Source organism: Herpailurus yagouaroundi, unplaced genomic scaffold, assembly GCF_014898765.1.
Source record: "Herpailurus yagouaroundi ecotype Mexico unplaced genomic scaffold, PumYag 161, whole genome shotgun sequence".
NCBI lineage: Eukaryota > Metazoa > Chordata > Mammalia > Carnivora > Felidae > Herpailurus > Herpailurus yagouaroundi.
Genome location: NW_024412402.1, coordinates 10,949,099 through 10,969,081, shown reverse-complemented (window position 1 = coordinate 10,969,081; position 19,983 = coordinate 10,949,099). Strand labels below are relative to the sequence as shown.

Here is a 19,983-nt window from a genome sequence, read left to right as displayed (position 1 = left end):
GCCACCACATAGCCACTTCCACTTGCAGGGACCTGCAATCAAACACCAGCCCCCAGTCACACTCACTCACCAGCTCAGACGCTGCAAGCCTGAGTGCTCCCCACTGGGCCTTGCTGGAAGTTTCTCCTCAGCTCTGCCGGAAACGCCTGCCTCAGAGCTTCCCCTCAGCCCCGCAGTCCTCTCCCCCTCAGCCCTTCCTCCCCACTCCGCTAGCCCCGAGCTCTGAGCTCTGAGCTCCCCTGCGCCTCCCACTTAGCCTGGAGGCCGGGCTGGCTGTGGCACATTTGCCTCAAGTGTCCCCAATTCTCTGTCTCTAGGAATGGAGCTCGAGCCTTGAACGGGTCCTCCCCCCAGCACCTCCCATCCTGGCCTGAGGGGGCGGAAAGCAGGCCGCCAAGGGTAGGCAGGGGGCTCGGAGGACAGAAAATGGCTTTGGAGCAGATGGGCCAGCTAGGCGGCGGCGGCCACTTTCCAGCTTGGGGCCTTGGTCTGGGTTTCCTGTCCGCCGGTGGGGGTGACGCACCTAGCCCACGGGGCTGCGGTGAGGCCCCGGATGAAACAAGGCGCGAGGTGCCCAACACCGTGCGGGGCACACAGTAGGTTCTTAACACAAGTCCCCTCCCCGCGCTTCACTTGGGGGCTCCGAGGAGGAAGACGTGGGGAGGACAGAAAGTAGGGTGGGTGGAGCAGGTTGTCCCAGAGCCAGTGAGGCACGCTGAGGTGGGGGGGGGGGGGTACAGATCTGTGCCAGCCCAGGCTGGAGAGGAGGGGAGAAAGTGCCAGAGCCCCGGGCCCCTCCCATGCTTCTGTCCCCACGGTCCTCCCTCGGCTGGCCTCTGGGAGGCCTCTCAGGAAGGCGGTCCTCACGCTGCGGGAGGGCTGCTGGGGCCGGCCAGCGGGGGTGGGGGGCGCTGCCTCTGGGTCTTGAGCGACCCCCTCCCCGTTCCCCCAACTCATAATCCGATTGATATTCCTACTCCCTCCTCTGGACCCGTCACCATGGCAACAGTTTTCTCAGTTGCACTTCATCAGTTTCTCGGCAAATCTTTTTTTCTGCCCCCTCCTTCGGTCTCTCTTTTTCTCCTCCATCAGCCCGCATTTCTACCTACTCATGGTGCCCACCTTGCCCTGCCTGTCCCAGCTTCTGTGTTTGTCACTCGCTCTCCATTTGTCCCCACCCGCTTCCGTCCAAATCTCTCTCTACAGGTCCCCTCCCAAATCTCCCTTTTCCAGCCCATGATTGTAGCAACAAGCTAGAGTCCGTTGACCAGATAAGAACTCCTGTCCTTCTGATATCAGGGCCGAGAAGCAGAGAGGCCTAGAGGGACAGGGTTCGGGTCCCAGGGGCCCTGGACTGAGGCCCATGATGCAAAGGTGAATGTAAGGTCGAGTTTTTCCGGTTCAGCTCTGACAGGTGGGGGCGGTGGGGGAGGGAAATCAGCGTGGCTCTGGGGTGTCCTGCAGGCTATTGTTGTCAGTTCGATTCCCACCTTCCCACCTCACCCTCGGAGACCTGACTCAATGGCTACAGCTACCAGGGTGCTTCCGAAACACCTAACCTTCCCTCTGACTTCTTCTGCACACAGTTCCCCTTAAATCTCTCCACCCGCTCGTTGGTCATACCCCCTGGGATGTCCTACTATCCTGCCAACTTCCACCACTCTAAACACGAACCCTTCTATTTTTTTTTTAAATTTTTAAGGCTTATTTTTGAGAGACAGACGGAGCATGAGCGGGGGAGGGGCAGAGACAGAGGGAGACGCAGAATCCGAAGCAGGCTCTAGGCTCCCAGCTGTCAGCACAGAGCCCGAAGCGGGGCTCGAACTCACGGACCGTGAGTTCATGACCTGAGCCAAAGTTGGACACTTGGAGCCACCCAGACGCCCCTGAACCCTTCTTCCCTAATCCATTTCCCCTGTGTTCCCGTGTCTCCTCTCTGTCATTCTCCACACACGTAGCCAGAATCCAAGGTGAATCACTTCTCCTTTTGAAATGTCACCCACATCCACTTCCAGCGCTCCGCCATTTCGTATATATTGCCCTAGACCAAGCATGCAGTCAATCTGGGCCTCACCAGAGGCTCATTTTACACTTGGATTTTTTACTTGGGCCTATCATAAATTTGCCGCCCCCGCCCGCCCCCCCCCCCCGCCGCTGAAACTAAGCCTGTTCTAAACACGACTTTCTTCTCTCCTTCCTTCTCCTGCTTTTTCTTCTTAGTTTATTGAGAGCCTTTTATGTATGAGGCTTTTCATATATATCATCTCACTTAATCGCCACAGTCGAGGAGGCGTTATCCCATACTACAAGAGAAGAAATTGATGTTCTGAGCGGTTAAAGTAATTTGCTCAAAGTTCTACAGCGAGAAAGCGACCGAGCTGAGATTCAGCTTCAGATGTACAGAGTTCCAAAGTTGGTGTTTTGTTTTATTTTTTGCTACATCAACCTGTTTCCATAAGACTCTTGTGCTCAAAAACCTTCTGAATCTATTTTCTTATTCTTTCTTTACATGTTGGAGGCTCATTACCATCTGACCCCATCCCACCTACAAAACCATGTATCATCGTCTCAGTGTGACACAGACCGGTATCAACCAGGAGGACAACTGTGTCATTTAGAGTTTTGTCTTCATCGCTGTCCCGTTAAATATTTTTATCATTATCTGATATGAAAACGTAGTAGCACATTTCACACATATAGCCCTGGAAGGATAGTAAACACTTTGAAGGACAAGATAAGGATCCCCCAATCGTCTCCATGTGTAGAATGTCAGGCCAACTTAACAAGATGAAATGATCAAAGGTCCGTGTAAGACCTCAGCATTGTACAATGGTGAGGCTTAGAAGCAGTTCACGTGAAAAAAAAAAAGAAAAAAGAAAAAGAAAAGAAAAAAGAAAAAGCAGTTCGGGTGAAACAGAATCACAGAAATGAGGGGTTTAGTAAGTTCAGTCTGAGTCATCAGCATGATATGGTTGCCAAAGTAAATTCAATTGTAGGTCGTATTAATAGAGATATGGTATTTGGAATAAAGGAGAGGATTGACAGCCTTGCTTGACTCTAAGTTGGCCAGGTGTTATCATGGGAGTGAGGGTTTATTGAACTGGGAATATTTAGGTTGGGTAGGAGGAGAAGAGTCAGGAGTCATTGAAGCTCAAATAAGTGAAGGGTTATCATGAGGAGGAAGAACTAGTCTTACATTTTGTGACCCGAGGAGGTAGCGTGTGCGGACTAATAAGTAAAGACCACTGGGAGAGAGTTCAGCTCAAAGGAAGGAAAAACAAATGCTCATTCATAGGGCTGCCTGGCTGGCTCAGTCAGTAGAGCATATGACTCTTGATCTCAGGGTTGTAAGTTCAAGCCCCATGTTGGGCCTAGACTTACTTTAAATATATGAAATTACTTAAATTAAAACCAAAAGCCAGGGTCACCTCGGTGGCTCAGTCGGTTAAGTGAATGTCTGACTCATCACTTTGGCTCAGGTCATGATCTCATGGTTCATGAGATCAAGCCCCACATGGGGCTCTGTGCTGACAGCATGAAGGCTGCTTGGGATTCTCTCTTTCTCCCTGCCCCTCCCCCATTGGTGCACAAGCTCTCTCTCTCTCTCTCTCTTTCTCTCTCTCTCTCTCTCAAAATAAAGAAATAAACTTAAAAAAAAAAACCCACAAATGTTCATAAATGGAACTGGCTTCCTTGGGAGACAGTAAGTTTCCCACGGCTGGAGGCGTTCAAGAAGACGGTGATTGATCCCCTGCTTGCCAGGGCTGTTAGCTGAGCATCAGAAAGAACCTGAACTAGGTAGTTGTTCTTTGTTGAGGCCGCTTCCCACCAAGATCTGTGATTCCATTGCTTTTCTTCTTTCTGTGCCCCTTACTAAGCCCTTGCCCTCCCCTGGACCTGAGGTCAATCTCCTCTTTCTCCACAGGTCTCCCCGAGGATGCCGCGCTGATCACATCAGGTCCACATCTTTTAATTATTTAGCAACGTTTATTGTGTTTTAACTGTCTCCACCTCATAAGCTCCTTGAGGGCAGGTGCCTGTTAGAGGATCAAAACTTATCCATCATTGACTGTTCTCAGCCTCCCTCTGCCTCCCCTCTCCCTGCCCCCACCCCAGGATAATTTTATCCCTCACCTGTTGTTGGAAATCTTGTCTAGGCCCACTCAGTTCCAGGGCTTTTGTGATACAGAGAACTGGAGGAATAGCCGGGGAGAAACAGGAGGCAGGAACCAAGCCGCTTCCTTGTGTGTTAGAATCTGGGTAACGGGTGAAAGAAATGGAAAATAATGAAGCCTGACAGGCTAAGCCAGTCCATACGCTAAGGAGAAGAGATCGGGCAAAGAGAGGCAGAAAAGCTGTGTTGACTCCAGAGGACAGAGAGAGGCAGAGAGACAGGTAGCTGCTGCAAGGTGTAGCAGAAAAGGGGGAAGGGAATTTTAACAAGCGGCGTTGTAGGTTATGAACCGGAGCAGCCCGAAGAGATACAAGTGAAAACTGGGATTCCTTGTTGAAATTATTTTTGGTTGTGGGAAATTAGGTGGCGGGATCGCAGAATAGATTCAGGTTTCGTATCCTGCAACTTCCGCGGGGTCCAGCACAGTGCGAGGGTGTGGGCACCCCGTGAGGCGGTACCCTAGTCCCAGCAGACGGGGTCCCGAGGCTGCGGGATTCTGCGAAACAGACTGGATCGTGAAGCTTCTTCCCTTACCTCAGAGTTACATCTTGTAAAAACATTTCCTCATCTGGGACTTCAAGTTCCAAGTACCCTAGCAATTAGAAGGGGTTATGGGTCTTGACAGATGGAGAAAATAAGGCCCCCGGAAGTCCATCACAGAGCGGTTTCTGGAAGTCACAGAGCAGGCTTTAGGCCCTGCTGGGACTGAGGATATGCCTCGTTCAGGGGGTTGTCCACAATCCAAGGGTGCCATTTTTCCCTTGGGCCAGAGAGATCCGTGCCTGTAAAGAGACTCATGGTGAGACAGAAAAGGGGGAATGGGGGTGCCTGGGGCATCTGGGCACCCCTCCCTGTGTTCAGAGCTCTGCACCAGGCTCTGGGGGATGTCCAGATAAGAAGGCCAAGCCTGCCTTCCCAGATCTCGTGGCCTCCCAGGGAAATGAGCCAGACACAGGAAGAAGTCCAATGGAAAGTTGGAAGCAAATGCTACAGTGGTGTGGTGGAGAGGGTCTGGACTGGGAATCAGGAGGCCTGGGCATCGCTTCTAGCCGTTGCTCACCAGCCACGTGGTGTGGGGCAAGTCCTTCCACCACTCTGGGCCTCAGTTTCCTTACTTGCGAACATTCTATCTCTTAAAAACAAAAGCTCTGGAGTGCTACACTTGAGAGCAAATTAATGCAGCAACTAAATGTATCCTATGTGTGCTCCCTGCCCCCATGCTCGCTCCTCCCAGCACCGTCTTAGAAAGGCTCTTGCCTTCAGTTGATGGCAGAAATTAAATGTTCCCAGCGCTCAGAACTGCCAGGCTATGGGGCTCCTGGGTGACTCAGTCGTTTAAGTGGCCAGCTCATGTTTTCGGCTCAGGTCATGATCTCACAGGTTTGTGAGTTCAAGCCCCATGTCGGACTCTGTGCTGATTAGCGTGGAGTGTGCTTGGGATTCTCTCTCCTCTCTCTCTCTCTCAAAAATAAAATAAATAGGGTGTGTCTGGGTGGCTCAGTCGATTAAATGTCCGATTTCAGCTCAGGTCACAATCTCACAGTTTGTGAGTTCGAGCCCCACGTCCGGCTCTGTGCTGACAGCTCAGAGCCTGGAGCCTGCTAGGGATTGTGTCTCCCTCTCTCTCTGCCCCTCCCCCGTCGCAGTCTGTCTCTCAAAAATGAATGAACGTTGTTATAAAAAAAATTAAACTAAACATTGAAGGAAAAAAAAAAAAACCTGCCAGTCAACGTGTACGGTGAGGGGTAGGAGGTGGCTTTCTCTGGGCCCCTGCTTGTGGTAGCCTCTCCTGGGCTTCTGAATGCTGCTATCCCTCCCCAAGCCCACCAGAGCTAAGTGAGTATTTCTCTCTTAACTAACCAAGCCTTCTATTTAATTGCTATCTTCCTGATAAAGAGCCTGAAGATAAACTCCAACCCTCTTGATTTCCATTTGAAAAAACTAAGGCCCAGAGATTGGGTGTGACTAGGCCAAGGTCACATACTCTAGATTCTCAGGTTAGTCCTCTTTTGGGACTTGGAAAATTTATTAGAAATAGGTTGTTTGGGGGAGAGCTGGCTGGCTCGGTCGGTAGAGCGTGCGACTCTTGATCTTGGGGTTGTGGGCTCTTAAAAGATAAAATCTCAAAGTCAGAAAAATAAAAAATAAAATCTTAAAAAAAATTTTTTTTAATGTTTTATTTTATTTTTGAGACAGAGAGAGACAGAGCATGAGTGGGGGAGGGTTAGAGAGAGAGGGAGACACAGAATCCGAAGCAGGCTCCAGGCTCTGAGCTGTCTATCTCTATCAGCACAGAGCCCGACGCGGGGCTCGAACTCACAGACGGTGAGATCGTGACCTGAGCCGAAGACGGAAGCTCAACTGACTGAGCCACCCAGGCGCCCAAAAAAAAAAAAAAAAAAAATTCTTAAAAAAAAATGGGGTTTTTGGGGGGGCAGCCCTTGTGATCCCCCCCCCCCCCCCCCCCCCATAACATCTGGTGAGGTCCCTTGTTGGAATCTTGTTCTATCTTTAGGCCTCCAGTGAGATGTACTGTTCACCTGGGCGGAACCACACCTTAGGCTAGAGTAAGTCTCAGCTCAGATGTTGCTCCCAAGCCGGAAACTTTCCAGACTCCCAAGTCCAGGATAGGTGTCTCTCCGAGATGCTCCCCAAGGCTTCATGACAATGAACTGAGATCACTTGTTCACTTATCCGTCCCCACCTAGACTGCAGGCTCTGAGGGTGACACATCTGTCTTGTTCCCCAACACATACTCATCGTCTCATCCAGTGCCCAGTGCATAGTAGGTCCTGAAAAATGGTTTTTGAATGAATAAGTCCATGGGTTGGTCAGAGAAAGATTCCAGGAGGAAAAGGGAAATGTTGAGTCAGTCAGGGTCCCTGTGTGCATGAAGTGCCCACAGAAAAAGGAATTCTTGGGGCGCCCAGGTGGCTCAGTCGGCCTGACTCTTCATTTGGGCTCAGGTCATGAGTTGGGCTCTGGCAGTGAGCTCAGAGCCTGCTTGGGATTCTCTCTTTTTCTCTCTGCCCCTCCTGCCCCTTCCATGCATGCACTTTCTGTCTCTCTCTCTCCAAAACAAATAAATAAACATGAAAAAGAAAGAGAAAGCAAGCAAGCAAGCAAGCAAGCAAGCAAGCAAGAAAGTAAGTCTTAGAGGATAATGGGAAATGGGGAGAGGGAGGGAAGTGAGCCAGCTGAAAGGAACAGCAAAAAAGAAGGAAGAAAGGAAGCCCGCAAGAACAAGGCCTTCAATAACCTGGAAGGGCTTGGGGTGGAGGGGGAGGAAGGGTCTCAAGCCCTGAGGGGGATAAGGGGAAGCGGTTGTGAGCACCTAGAATCCCTCAAGAGGGATTCTTTTATGAGGAGAAACCCAGAGGGCCACTTGGCTGGAGGGGAGGGAAGCTGAGGTGTGCCAGGGTAGCTGGTAGGAGCTCCGAAGCCTGACTACCGGTTTGAATATGATGCTGGGGTCCAGAGGGAATGGGAGTTCTGGGAAGGCTGGGGGCACAAGAAGAAAAAGAAGGTGAGGAGCAGCGCCCCGCGATTGACCTCCTCTATTAGGTTGAGACAGAGCCTATGTCTTCATTCCCCCCTCCCTCTTCCAGGTCCCTGGGCACCTGAGACCCGCGAGTTGGAATCCCCGAGGGCAAAGATCTGGAAGTGGCTGAGGCAGCCCGCTGAGTGAGGGGGACATGGCAGGGCCTGTGGGAGTTCCCTGCTTCCACGAGCTCTCCCAGAGGATTCTCTTTCCCTCCGGAAGTGTTCTTCGCGCAGGAGGAGTCCTCTAACTGTCTTGCAAAGTCTTTGCACCCATCCCCACCGGCGCGGCGCGCAGCTTCCGCCTGCAACTGCTAGGCCAGATCTAGCCACCAGGGGGCAAAAAAAGCAGCCCCTAGGTCGGTGTCTCTCCACGTCCCCACCCACACACACCTGAGGGCCAAGATGGGCGGTGCCTCACCTGGCTCTCACACGGAGTCGGCTAGCTCCGTTAACCCCTTCCTGCCTGGCCTGGTTTACTTTGCTCGGGCAGAGTCATTCAGAGCCGAACTGGAAGGCAAATCTGATGGCGCAGGGGGTGTTGCCCGAGAAAGGGGCTAGGGTGGAGGTGAAGTCAAGGTTTCCAGTTACTCAGGCCCCTGTTCCAGCCGGGGCTGGCGGAGGCTACCATTCCCTGCCTCAGTTGGGCAGCTACCTCCGCTGAAAGGTGAAGGAGCCCCCTGGAGGCAAAAGAGGCACGGGTTGTGGTCACCCGCGCTGGGCCTCACAGAGGATACAGAGAATGCTGGGGCAGCCACAGAACCCAGACTTCCGGGTTCTCACGAGCCTTCTGTCGGCCGGGGACCTTTGTAACGACTGGTGGGTCGGGTAGTGGGGGGAGGGCGACCGAAGAGTGGAGGGAGAGACACAGAGGACTGGGGTGGCGGGAGTGTAGACGGTTAAGATTTGGCAGCAGAATGGGCCAGATTACGCAGCTCTCGGGTGCCGGGTTTTGTGTATCTCTCCTCGAGTACCAGGCAACCTTCCAGGGCTTTGACCAGCCCAGATCCCGAGACTGCGTTCCGGGCCACAAGGTGTTAAACAGTGGTGGGAGTGGGGTCCGGAGTCTCCTCCTTCCTTCCTCCCTCCCTCCCAGCGTCACCACCTCGGAGTCCACCAGGCTGGCACTCAAGGAGTTAAGTCTGCCCGCAATCTGCAAGACTGGAGCCGCGGAGGGGGAGGAGGGGGGGCGAGGAGAGGGGGAGTGGAGGAGAAGGGGGCAACAGACTGCAGGGAGACAGCGCCAGGAACCCCCTCCCCAGGGACCTGGCCCCTGGGCCCCCAGCCCCAAAAGAGGCCCTGCCCTCCCCGGGGTCGTGCTCTCTTCCCCCGCCCTGCCTCCGCCCTCCAGCTTTGTGTCCCCAGGAGGGTGGGCTGCAGGATTTCCAGCCAAGCCTTGGCTGCCTGCTCAGTTTTTCCAAACCCTCCAGTCGGGGAAGGCGGGAGCCCTGTCAGGATAAGAGTCCCTCCCCCACTGCCCCTGCCGGCCCCCTCACCCAGGCTCCTTTTTCCTGCCCCCGCACCTTCCCCAAACTTCTTTCCCTTTCCACCCTGGCCCCTGCGCCCCCTATCCCCACCTCTTTTGGCTCCCAAGTTCCAAGTTCAGGTTCGAGGAGCCAGGTGGGTCCCACAATCCCGGCGAGGCGCTGGTAAAGCCAAACTCTGCAGGCCGACACTGAGACCTGCTGGGCGCCCGCCCGACTCCCAGCCTGGCGCCCGCCCCATCCCAAGACGTGGCCCCAGGTCCACCGGGGAAGGTGGCCCAGGGGTCTCCCGCCCGGGGGTGGAGGTGGTGCTGGGGGAGCCGGCAGAGCTGGGCAGCGGGCTCTGGTGCGGCTGGTGCCAGACCTTGGGGCACGCTTCGAGGAGGGGGCAAAGTGTTCCGAGCGCTGGCACGGTTCTGTCCAGCAGGTCTATTATATAATAATCACCATCTATCAGGAAGCCAGGCAGCTGGAGTGAGTGGGGAAGCCAGGATGCCCGGATCTGCTCTTCCTCCAGGCCCAGGAAGGTGTCTCCACCAAGATAGGGGTGTGGGCGCAGCCCAGAAGTGAAATGATGTGGGGGTCTAGGGGCAAGCGAGGGGCCCTGGGCAGTCCGCAGGCGGCCCGAGAACCCCGCCCCAGAACTCTGATTGACAGTGCTCTGAGCCAATGATTGAAGCCACTGTAGGGCTCAAAGTTAACCCTTTCTTGGGTCGTCAGTTCCTTTAGGGGATAGAGTGCCTTCCCAAGAACTGTTCTTCAGTCCTGAATTCCTCCCATCGGTATGGGGTTGGTGAGGAGTCTCAGCTGGAACCGACTTTCGTCCTAATCACTTCACGAGGTAATCTCAGATAATATGCAGCCCTAGAGCCGCCCTCCTCACTCCCCCTCCGCCTCCAGCCCCAAAGTAAATTGTATTCCATGATACGGTTGTGTGTGTACATTCTGTGGTTGCAGAGACAGGCCCGCATGGCACTGTCGCACCCACACTGCTCCATGAGCAGGCACCTTCACTCACCTCTACCCGTGCTGGCACTTCCAGCGACACTCGTTGACACACCTGTGACACTCCTCGTGACACGGTGACACACAGATACACGGAAACACCTGGTGATTCCCCGAGTTCGCCAGTAGAGGGAGCCGCTCGATTCCGGCAGTGGGCCGCCGGCCCCTCTCCTCTCCTCGCTCGCTCCAGGGTTCCACCCAGAACTCGTGGCTGCTCGGAGCTCAGCTCCGCATCCCGACCTGGAACCTACGCTGGGGCAATGAGTCACAGCCCCACCCAGGGGAGCGCTCTACATGGCTGCTCCACAGGACATGCCGAATACGCTTGAACTTACTGTGTACCCCATTTAACAGACCTCTTACAACACAGCTCTCACTCCTGAGAACAGTTTTCTGGACCTCCTGTGAACCGGGCATTGTGCCAAACGGATCATAACAAGCCCATGTGGTTTGTCATGTATGTAAGGGGAGACTGATCCACACAAATGGGGTGGGCCCTTCCTTCTAACCAGCACGCTGTTTGAGAAATGGCCCTTTTGCCTTGGTGGCTCACGTATATCCACAGGACCCTGGAGAGAGGAGAGGAAATAGCCTACTGCCTAGGCTCTAGGATCTTTCAAACCTGAGCCCAGTTTCTCTGGGCTTCAGTCTTCTTTTCCTTTAAGTGGGAATACCTACCTCATGAGGTTGTGATGATTCAACTCCTGACCCAGCTTGGTGTTTGGCACAGCAGTTAGTAGGCACTTGGGGAAGTTTTGTTGATTGGATCAAAACATGATCTAGAGATAATGTGCATGAAAATGATTTGTAAACCGATGTGAGGCTCACACAGGGGTTATCTGTTTTTGAGGGTTTCTCCCTCATCTCCACCTGTGCCTCCTCAGACCTTGCCCAGGCCCCAGCTGCTGGCACTATCAACCCACCAAATAAGTGTTTACGAAAGCCCTGCTATGAGCCCAGCATTTGAGTGCTGTGGGGAATGTAGAGGCATAGAAAGCATGGTCTGGGCCCTCAATCTTTTGGGGCAACCAAACATATATACAGGAGAAACAAAACGTTAAGTAAGCACTCAGTTGAGTGGCATAGATGTAAGGAGAGGTAGTCAGGAGAGAGGGCGGTCTGTAAGAACTAGAGCTATCTGGGGACCATCTATCCGAAGGGGAGGAGAGAGGGCAGTGGAACTGAATATCAGGAGCAAACAGGTTTGCTGGTCTTCTTTCTGAAGCAGCCCATGCTTGTTACTTGTTGGTATTAATTTTAGGTGGGAGCAGGGGGATACAGGGAAAGTGTCCTGGGATAAGGAGACCTGAATTCCACTTCTGGGCTTCTCACGTTCTAGCCGTTCTAGCCGTATAAACCTGAGGAGGTCCTTAACAAATGCAAGTCTCAGTTTCCTCACCGATATAATGGGGCCATAACATCTTTCTCATGGGCTTGTGGTGAACACCGAAATCACATTGGTGAAATGCTTTTTAAAAGGGCTTTACAATTTCTTTTTCATTGCATCTATCCTCCTATAGGGCCTTGTGTGTGTGTGTGTGTGCACGTGCGCCCACGCGTGGAGCACTTTGAGATTAGGAGAGAGTTCTTTTGCGAAGACAAAGATTTTGCTTCCACAAACATTTTCTTAGCATTCACTTTGGGCTGAGGACTGAGATGAAAAAACTCAGTCTATGTCCTCAAGGACCTCATGATCTACTAGGAAAGAAAGATGAATAAAGAGATGCTCAGTGCATAATGAATGTGGGTGGGTACAGTGAAAAGGGGACCCAATATTTGTGTGTGTGTGTGTGTGTGTGTGTGTGTGTGTGTGTGTGTGTGTTGGGGGTTGCGGGAAGTCCAGGCAACTCCCACTCCTTCCAATCAGTGTAGATTGGAGGGTAGGTTTGTCAAATCTCTGTTGCCTGGGATGTTGTTGGGGCGTCTCGTGCCCAGTCCTCAGGAATGGGGAGGAGAGAAGGGTAGAAGCCCCCTCCCCGCCCCCGGGCCAACCTGCCTCCCGCTAGCCAGCCGGCCGGGCGCCTTACCGAGTCAGACCACTGGGAGGCTGGGGGAGCCGGGTTGGGCGAGGAGGCGAGCGAGATGGGGGAGCTCTTATTTTGACAGGGGCCTCTCCGGGCTCTGGTATGAAGGCAGAAGGAGGCAGCCAGAGAGCCCCGATGCTTATTCAGGCTGGGGAGAGGAGCCGAGTGGAGGGGCGAGCGAGGCTCCGGCAGCGCAGGGGAGCCCGGGGAGGCGGCGGCGCGCGGCGGAGCCAGTGGCCGGACATGCCCCGGACCCGGGGCCGCTGCACCACCGCCGCCGCCCGGAGCCAGCCGGACGGACGCCCGCACGCCTGGGTCCCCCGGCGCCGCGCCGCCCGGGGGCTGCGACCCGGACCCTCGGCGTCCGACCAACAATAAGCGCCCAGACAGCCCCCTCCCCGCCCCGCGCCCGCCGTCCCCGCGGGCCTCGGGGAAAGTGAAAGGAGGAGGCGAAGGAAGGGAGGAAGGAAGCAAGGAAGGAAGGAAGGAAGGAAGGGAGGAGGAGCAGGAGCCGGAGCCCTGAGGTTCGGGGCCGAGACCCCAGCCCCGAGCCCCGGGCCGGGCGGGTGTGCACGCTCTCCCGCCGGTGTCCGGCGCCCAAGACCATGCTCGGCGGTTGGGAGGCAGGAACCCAGGCGCCCAGAGACCCCCGGATACCCTCTCCCGGCCCGGGCTGGTATTGAGATCAAGGCATCCAGCATCAAAAGATCACCGCCTGCCCGCCCCCCTCCGCACCTCCAACTGGCAACCCGGAGGACCCCAATCCAGTCACCGACCCTGACCTGGTCATGGTGTCCAGCTCCGGCCTGGCGTGAGGACCCCCGACCGGCGCGAGGTGAGGGGTGGGCTGGGGCCGAGGGCGAAAGTCATGCCAGGCAGGCAGAGGCGCGAGGAGGGAGATCCAGTTCGAACTGGGAAGGGGGAACACAGTCTGATTGTTGCCCTCTGGCACGCACCCCTAGGCCGTTTAAGAGGTGGGGGACGCCCTCAGGGTTTGTGGTGGCTACTCTTGGGCCCCCAATCAGGTTGGCAGCCCCAGAGCTCAGGGGGGAGGGCTTAGGGGCAATCAGGGGACCCTGCCACCCTAGCGCAGAGAACAAGGCCGGCCTTGGGCCAGCTGGAGCAGCAACCCTGCCCTGGGGGCTTCTGGGAGATGTAGTCCCCCTCCCAGGCTCACCAACCCCTTGGGTCTCAGCACCCCAGCACTCCTCCCCTGGCTAATGGGAGCCTCCAGAAAGAGGTACATTGGGACTGGGGATTGCTGGGGTTACCCTCTGCCCCCAAGCAGTGCCTAGGTGCAGCAGGGGCTGTGACTGGAGGAGTCTCCCGGCCAAGGATTCTCAGTGGTGTGGGCTTGGCTGGGGGGTGGGGCAGTCGCACAGTTCCTTGGAGGTGTCCCTGCTCTGCTAAGGGGAGGCTCCCTCTGCCTTGGTCCCCCCGGAGACCGTGGGGGATGAATATGGGGAAGAGAAGTGAGGCTTAGGGCTTCTCACTTGTCTGGGGGTATGTCCTATCCCAGAGCTACTGGAATTTGGTTTCAGGAGACACTAAGTCTACTCTCGCCTTCTCCCTCTTGGGAGCAGAGAAAGAGAGTGTCCCTCACAGTCTGGGAGTCTGGAGGGTGTCTCTCTGGAGCAGTGAAGCCAGGATCTGCTTCTGTCTGTCTGTCCAGCCTCCTTCCTTCCGGGTTTTTCTGACACCCCTCCTCCCTCCTCCTTCAGTCTGTCTGCTGCTTGGGGTGTGTGTCTGTGTCTGGGTGTGGGGGGGGGGGGGTTGGTGCTCTGCTGCAGAGAGAAAAAGTGTTGCTTGGGAAAGGTGAGCTGGGCATGTGACTGAGCCATGGGATAGGGGGCTTGAGGCCCACTTGATCTTTGGCCTTGGTTTCCTGTTTTACCTAGGAAAGCTGTCTGCACACTGTATCAGCTGGAATCCTACTGATGCCTCTGGGCAGCTCTCTGAGTGAGACCTCCAGGGTGGTTGGGCTTCCACGGCCCCGGTTCTCCCTGCTCCTCAGCCTCTCCAGCAAGCAGCCACTTCTGTTGGGCCTGGCTTTTCTGCTGCCCCCCACAACCCCCAGCACCATCTCGCCTTCTCTGGGTCAAGACCATGCTTTCGTGGCCCCAGGGGAAGAGCGTGATTAGGCCCTGTCTTTCTGGTGTCATCTGTGAATTGTCTGCTGATAGAAGCCTCAGGACCCAGTGAGAATGGGCAAGGAAGGTGAGGGGCCGAGGAAGTCTGGTAAGGGAGGAAGGTGCTCACTCCCCTAAGAGATCAGGCTCCTTGGCCTTGGAGAACCCGGTCTGGTTCTCGCCGCCTCCCTCCAGAGGTTCTCTGCTTACCTGTGTTGTTCTTGATTAGGGGAAGGGGAGCTTAATGTTCCCGAAGGTGCTGGTCAGGGATAGAATGGCATAATCTTAGATCCAGAGTAACTCTTATGCTTGGGATAGCAGGGGCCCTATGGCTGGAGATGGGTTGTGGAGGTCCATGTGGAGGTTCAAAAGGAGTCTTTAACTACTGGGGTTGAGGGTCAAGGCAGGAAGAGATTACAGAGTCCTGGAGAGGGATTGGTGGTCCACAGAAATCTGGGGCCAGCACAGCAGTGGTAACGTGGGGTCCAGTGAACTTGCTTATTGAACCTGTGCTGGGCGCCCGTGCCTGTCTGGGGAGTTCCCGCCCCCCGCCCCCACCCCAGTGTCTGGGTACCTGGGTTAAGTGGGAGCCCTGGGCTGGGGACTCGACTTCCATGAATGAGCAGGGCAGTAGCCTTCTGGGCAGAGGCCTAGTGGGTGGCAATGTCGACTCAGCCAGGGCTGGAATGCCTGGCACCTGCTTTAGATTAAAGGAGATGCCTGCAAAGGGGGGATGCCTGCCTGTGGGGGAGTGGCTGGGACGGAGCTCCGTGGAGCCCAGGAGTGGGGTGGAAGGAAGGGACCAGCACTGCAGGTAGCAGAAGCTCTGGCAAGAGCGGAAGGGGCCAGCGGTCACCCAGCTCTGCAGCCCCTTCTCCAGGGAGTCTGAGACAGGAGCTGGGGGCACCCCCACACTGCCTTTGGCGCCACAGGCTGAACTTCTGCCCCAGCGCCCAGGGGACGGGGCAGCTGCAGGGAGCCAGGGTGTCTGAGTGTCCTGTCTCCCCAGGACCGGGAAAAGCCTGCAAGGAGGTGGGGGGCACTTTGGAGTTCTTGTTGTCCTGATGCCATGCTTGCTCTTCTGGGGCTCCTTGGTTGCTGGTAGTGAGGCACCCCAAGAGCCTGGCATCCAGGGGTGACGGGGAAATGGCATCCCTTCCTTACTCCAGGAACCCTGGGCGCTGCCCGGGTGCTGACCCGGGGGGGAGGGGGCAGAGGGGGATGGTACCGTGGGAAAGTGGGCAGCCGTGGGAGCCAAGCGGGTACAGGCTGGGTGCCGCGGGCAGGGAGCCTCTGCCAGGCCCGCTCTCCCTGGGGTGGGGCTGGCTGTTCCAGGGACTGGCTCAACCTGTTGAGCGCCCGGCTGCTGTAGTTTGGCATCTGTGCCCCTGCCTGCCAGCTCTGGCAGCTGCCCACCCTTAGCCACACTGTAGGGGCTGCCCCCCGGGGATCTGGGAAAAGGAGGCTCTGAGTGGCCAAGGGGCCAGGATGGGGCTGGTGGAGGCTCGCCCAGAGAGTCCTAAGTTTCCCCAGGTCCTGTCCTTTATCTACTAGAGCTGGGGCTAGAGCCCATTGGAGGGCTAGGTAGCCAGAGGCTGGGAGCTGAGGGTCTCAGTGGAGGACGCCCCCGTACTAGCACTCTTGAGGTGCTGCATGTCACTTGGATGGGCGGCCCTAAAGGCAGCCTGGAGTTACAGCCTGGAATTTCCTCTGCCGGGTGCCAGGGCCAGGCCTCCAGAGCCCCACCCCCAGCCTGGCCTGACCTCCCTTCCCTGGGAGAGAACTGCCGACTTTCCCCAGAGGTTGGGGGAGGGGCATGGAGGGCATTCTGCTGCCCTGGGAGGAAAGGGGTGACTTCCTGGGTGCGGGGGTGTGTTGTACTCCCTCAGTCTCCCCAAAGCCTCCTCCCCCCCCATGAAGAAGAGGGAAGCTCCTGGTTCCCAGGCAGCTGTCTCCCACCCTGCTCTGAGTATGGGGAGGCTCAGGTCCCAGGAAAGATCTCTGAGCCCTGCAGGGCCTAGCTATCCCCCCACCTTCTTGGACCCCTTAGCTTTGGGCCCACCTTGGGGCTCTGCTAGCTGGTGGAGAAGGGCAGCCAGGGGGCTACTCTGTAGGGGAGAAGGTGTTTACCACTGCCCATAATTGGGGGAAGTGGGCACAGGCAGCTTCCCTCTTCCTCTCACTCCTCAGGGGAGGGGTGGCCTCCCTGTCTTCTTACTTTTTCAGTCAGTGGCCAAAGGGGAGCCCTCTCCTCTTTTGCCTCCTTTCCACCCCAGGCCCTTCCTGCTTGGTTCTGGACCACCTGCCCCTCCTAACCTTGGTGTCTCTTCTAGGCCCCCTTCTCCCAGAGGAGGCTGGGATTCCCTCTGTCCAACCCCCTCCTCCAAAGGGCTCGTGGCCCTGCACCGGCCTGTCTTCCCCCCCCCCTTTCCCCCCCCCCCCCCCCCAGCCTCAACTGGGGATGGCCCTGAATCCAGCATTTCCAGCATTTCGAAACCAAGATTGTTTTGAAATCCCTGAGTACTTCTCCACCCCCCTCTGCCTCCCCTCCTCCCCACTAGCCCAGAACTTAGTCCTCTAATCTGACCTCACGCTGTGCATGGCCAGGGTATGTGTGTGTGTGTGTGTGTGTGTGTGTGAGTTTGAGTGCTAACACTCAGCCACGTGCATACTACTCTGTGTGTGTGCGTGCGCGTGCACGCCAGTGTATGTGTGTATCCCACTGTGGGTGTATCTTCTGTCAGCAGTTCTGTGTGACTGGCCCATGTGTTTTGTGATTCTTGAGATCTCCTCATTCTCTATGAGGATGGCAGCCTCTGTGGGTTTTGAGCCATTCTTAGGGAGTTTGGGGTTACTTTTTAGGAGGTATCTCGGATGTGTATCTTTGGGAATTGTGTCCGTGTCTCAGCTGCACCTACGGGGAGTATCTGTAAGGAGTGGGTATGCCTGGGGTTGTGTCTCTTGGATGAGTGTACGTGTGTGGATGTGTGTGCGTTTGTGCACGTGTGTGCTCTGCTTCTGTTCTCACTTCTCTCCTCCTCCCTTTGAACATGTCTGGGGTGTGTCGTCACAGGTCTCCCTGCAGCGACCTGGGACATGGAGTCCTCTGTCCCTTGATAGGGAGGTTTCCTGGAGTGGGGCCAAGGCTTCTGGTCCTTGGAGAGAAAGTGGTGGAGTGGGGAGACTTTGGGATAAACTATCCCCAGGGCTGGCCTCTCTTCCTCTGCCCCTCGCAGATGCCCAGCATGTTGAGCGATCCCCAAAGTATCAGTGCACCGTCTTCTTGACCTGATGATACAGTGGCGGCTGTCACAGGGAGGCCCGGTGCCCGAAAGGACTAGGAAAGGGGATTACCCCTCTACCCCAGTCACTTCCTTCCCGCAGGGATGAGGAACATCCAGCCATATCAGACCTGGGAGCTTGGTGGTGGCTAATTTAAGATTCAGGAAAGTTGACTTCTCTGGCTAGGGGCAGACAGTAAAACGACACAAGACGTTTGTGTTTCCCACCTTCACAGAAGACAGAAGGGGCTGGAATCCTAGGGGTGTGATGTTTCACCCCAGAAATATGAGGCATTTGGGGTGGGGCCAGCTGCCATTGTAGCTTGGATCCTGGGAAGTCCTTCCTGATGTTGAATCTTATCCGTCCCTTCTGCAGTTAGACTGTGCTCTGCAGTGGGGTGGGGAGGGGGTGGTGGTGCCAGAGGGGCTGTTTTTTGTTTTTTGGGGTTTTTTTTTTTTGGCTAAAGCAAGGGTGGTGATAGCAGAGTTATGTTGTTATGTCAGCCTGGGATTCAGGCACTGGAAGCCCTGATGTCTCGCTATGACTCAGTTTCCCATCCTGGGATCTCTGGCTACAGTTGGATGCTTCCCTCCAGTAGCACTTGGGTCAAATCAGTGAGGAAGAAGAGGGCCACGGCAGGGGCTGTTTGTAGGAGTCAAGGGCCTGTGGAGACAGCAGCAGGAGGTAGGCAGAAGGATAAGCTGTCCTTTCCCCCCACCCCCATGGCCTCTGGTCCCAGGACACAGTGGGAGGAAGGGAGGGGTAGAGGCACAGGTTGGTACAGTGCTCAGTGACCCAGCAAGGGGAGGGCTTTGGCAAGGAATTTTCAGTTTGTTTCTCAATCTCTGTCTCTGAGACACGCACACACACGTCACCGCAGACACCTTCGGGAGATGAGCCTAGAAAAGTCACCCAGGTGGCGGTAGGGCAGGGTGCTACCAGATGGGGCTATGTGGAACCAGCTTCATTCTGGCAGAAACTCTGCACTTCCCCCCCTTGAACTGGAAGTTGAGCTCAACTGGAAGTCTCCTACCCAACTCCCCCATCCTGGGCCTGGGAACAACACAGTCCGGACAGGGTTAAGTCTGGTTGGCAGGGACACCCCCCTGCCCCCAGTGCAGAGAGAGAGAGGGAGGGGTGGTTAGCAGCTTGCTCTAGTTGGCGTCTCTCCCAGAATTCTTCGGAAAAGAACTCCCCTTTGACCCCCAGTACAAACTGAGCCCAGCCACCAGCCTCCCTCCCGCCTGCCTGTGGGAGCTTCACCCAGCCCCCCTCCTACTGAACGGCTAAGCCTGATTCTCTTACCCCAGGTCCTCCCACCGAGGCCGGTGGGGATTTTGCGTCTTCAGGGGATAAGGGGTGTAGCCAAAGAGACCACACAGGGGCTCAGGAGAGGCACCCTTCTTTTCTCTGACATAGGATAGCCCTGGGGGCGGCAGGCACTGAAAGCCAGGGTCCTCAGGTCTCCCCATCCATCCTTTCCCCCAGAACCTCAGGCCAGGTCATGGGAGTCATCGGCCCCTCCTCTCTCTCTCAAAGGCATCTTCCAGTGCCTTCTCCTTTCCTGCTTCCAGGATAGGGAGGGGGAGCGGTGTGGTGCAGCAGCTGGGTCAGGCCTGGCTCCCAGCCAATCCACAGAAGTTCTGGAGTTGGTGGGGGGGGGTGGGGTGGGGGTGTCCGAGTTGCTCAGAGACTTCCTGGAGCTGCAGGCTGTGTGTCTGTGTGTACACGTTTATGTGGTGTGCATGTTGGGGGAGGGGCTGGGGTTATGGGAGGAGCAGGGGCAGAGATTGCTGGCTTGGGCTTCTAGCTCTGACCGTCTCTCCACAGGGAGCCCCCTTCCCAGACCACACCCTTGAGCCTGAGCCCGTCACACTTTGCTCCTGAGGTGAGAGCTCCGTGTGCTTGTGTGTGCCCTCCGCAGCCTCCTCGCTGCTCTCTTGTCTGCCAGAGTCTCCCGCTTGGCTTTTTGTCTTGGGCGCCCTCCTCCTGGCTTTCTGCCCCCACTTCTCCTTTCGCTCTCTTACACCCATTGGAGGGGAGCTGCGGAGCCTTGGGGCGGGGCGGGGCAGGAAGGGTTAAAGCGCCACTCCAGTGAAAGTCCCAATCCTTTTCTTAGCTGGATCCCATCCCGGTGGGAGGTGGGGAGCTCCTGGCCAATCACCCCTGGAGGGCAAGGTACAGTTTCCTGGTCATCCCAAGTACTTGCCCCGCTCTGTCCCGGCTTTGGCCTCAGCTGGCTGAGTCAAAGCCAGGGTGGCTACCAGCCACCGTAATGTGGTTTCTGCCCTGGCCTCTAGACACACACACACACACACACACACACACACACACACACACACACA

General features: G+C 56.1%; 2 protein-coding genes and 1 long non-coding RNA gene across 11 annotated transcripts in view; 1 reads left to right on the top strand and 2 right to left on the bottom strand.

Annotated features, from left to right (window-relative positions):
• Positions 1–10,526, bottom strand: part of UPK2 (uroplakin 2) — a 22,448-nt gene extending 11,922 nt beyond the window's left edge. For 2 of the 5 annotated variants that reach the window (XM_040483239.1, XM_040483237.1), the window contains exon 1: positions 4,135–4,428. The gene's annotated coding sequence lies outside the window, so the exon portion shown is untranslated. Of the gene's footprint in view, positions 1–70; positions 165–4,134; positions 4,429–4,708; positions 4,957–9,291 lie in introns of those variants that run through there. The other 3 variants (XM_040483236.1, XM_040483238.1, XM_040483235.1) reach the window with 2 other exon arrangements.
• Positions 10,527–10,576: 50 nt separating this feature from the next.
• Positions 10,577–11,738, bottom strand: LOC121035489 (uncharacterized). The gene is made up of 2 exons (XR_005792917.1): positions 10,882–11,738; positions 10,577–10,772 (listed from the first exon to the last, which is right to left on the bottom strand). It is a non-coding gene; the product is annotated as an uncharacterized LOC121035489 (long non-coding RNA).
• Positions 11,739–12,245: 507 nt separating this feature from the next.
• The window catches only part of BCL9L (BCL9 like), a 28,746-nt gene continuing 21,008 nt past the window's right edge, over positions 12,246–19,983 (top strand). Inside the window, exons 1-2 of one of the 5 annotated variants that reach the window (XM_040483233.1) lie at positions 12,246–13,062; positions 19,469–19,526. The gene's annotated coding sequence lies outside the window, so the exon portion shown is untranslated. The remainder of the gene's footprint in view (positions 13,063–19,468; positions 19,527–19,983) is intronic. The other 4 variants (XM_040483228.1, XM_040483231.1, XM_040483229.1 and 1 more) reach the window with 4 other exon arrangements.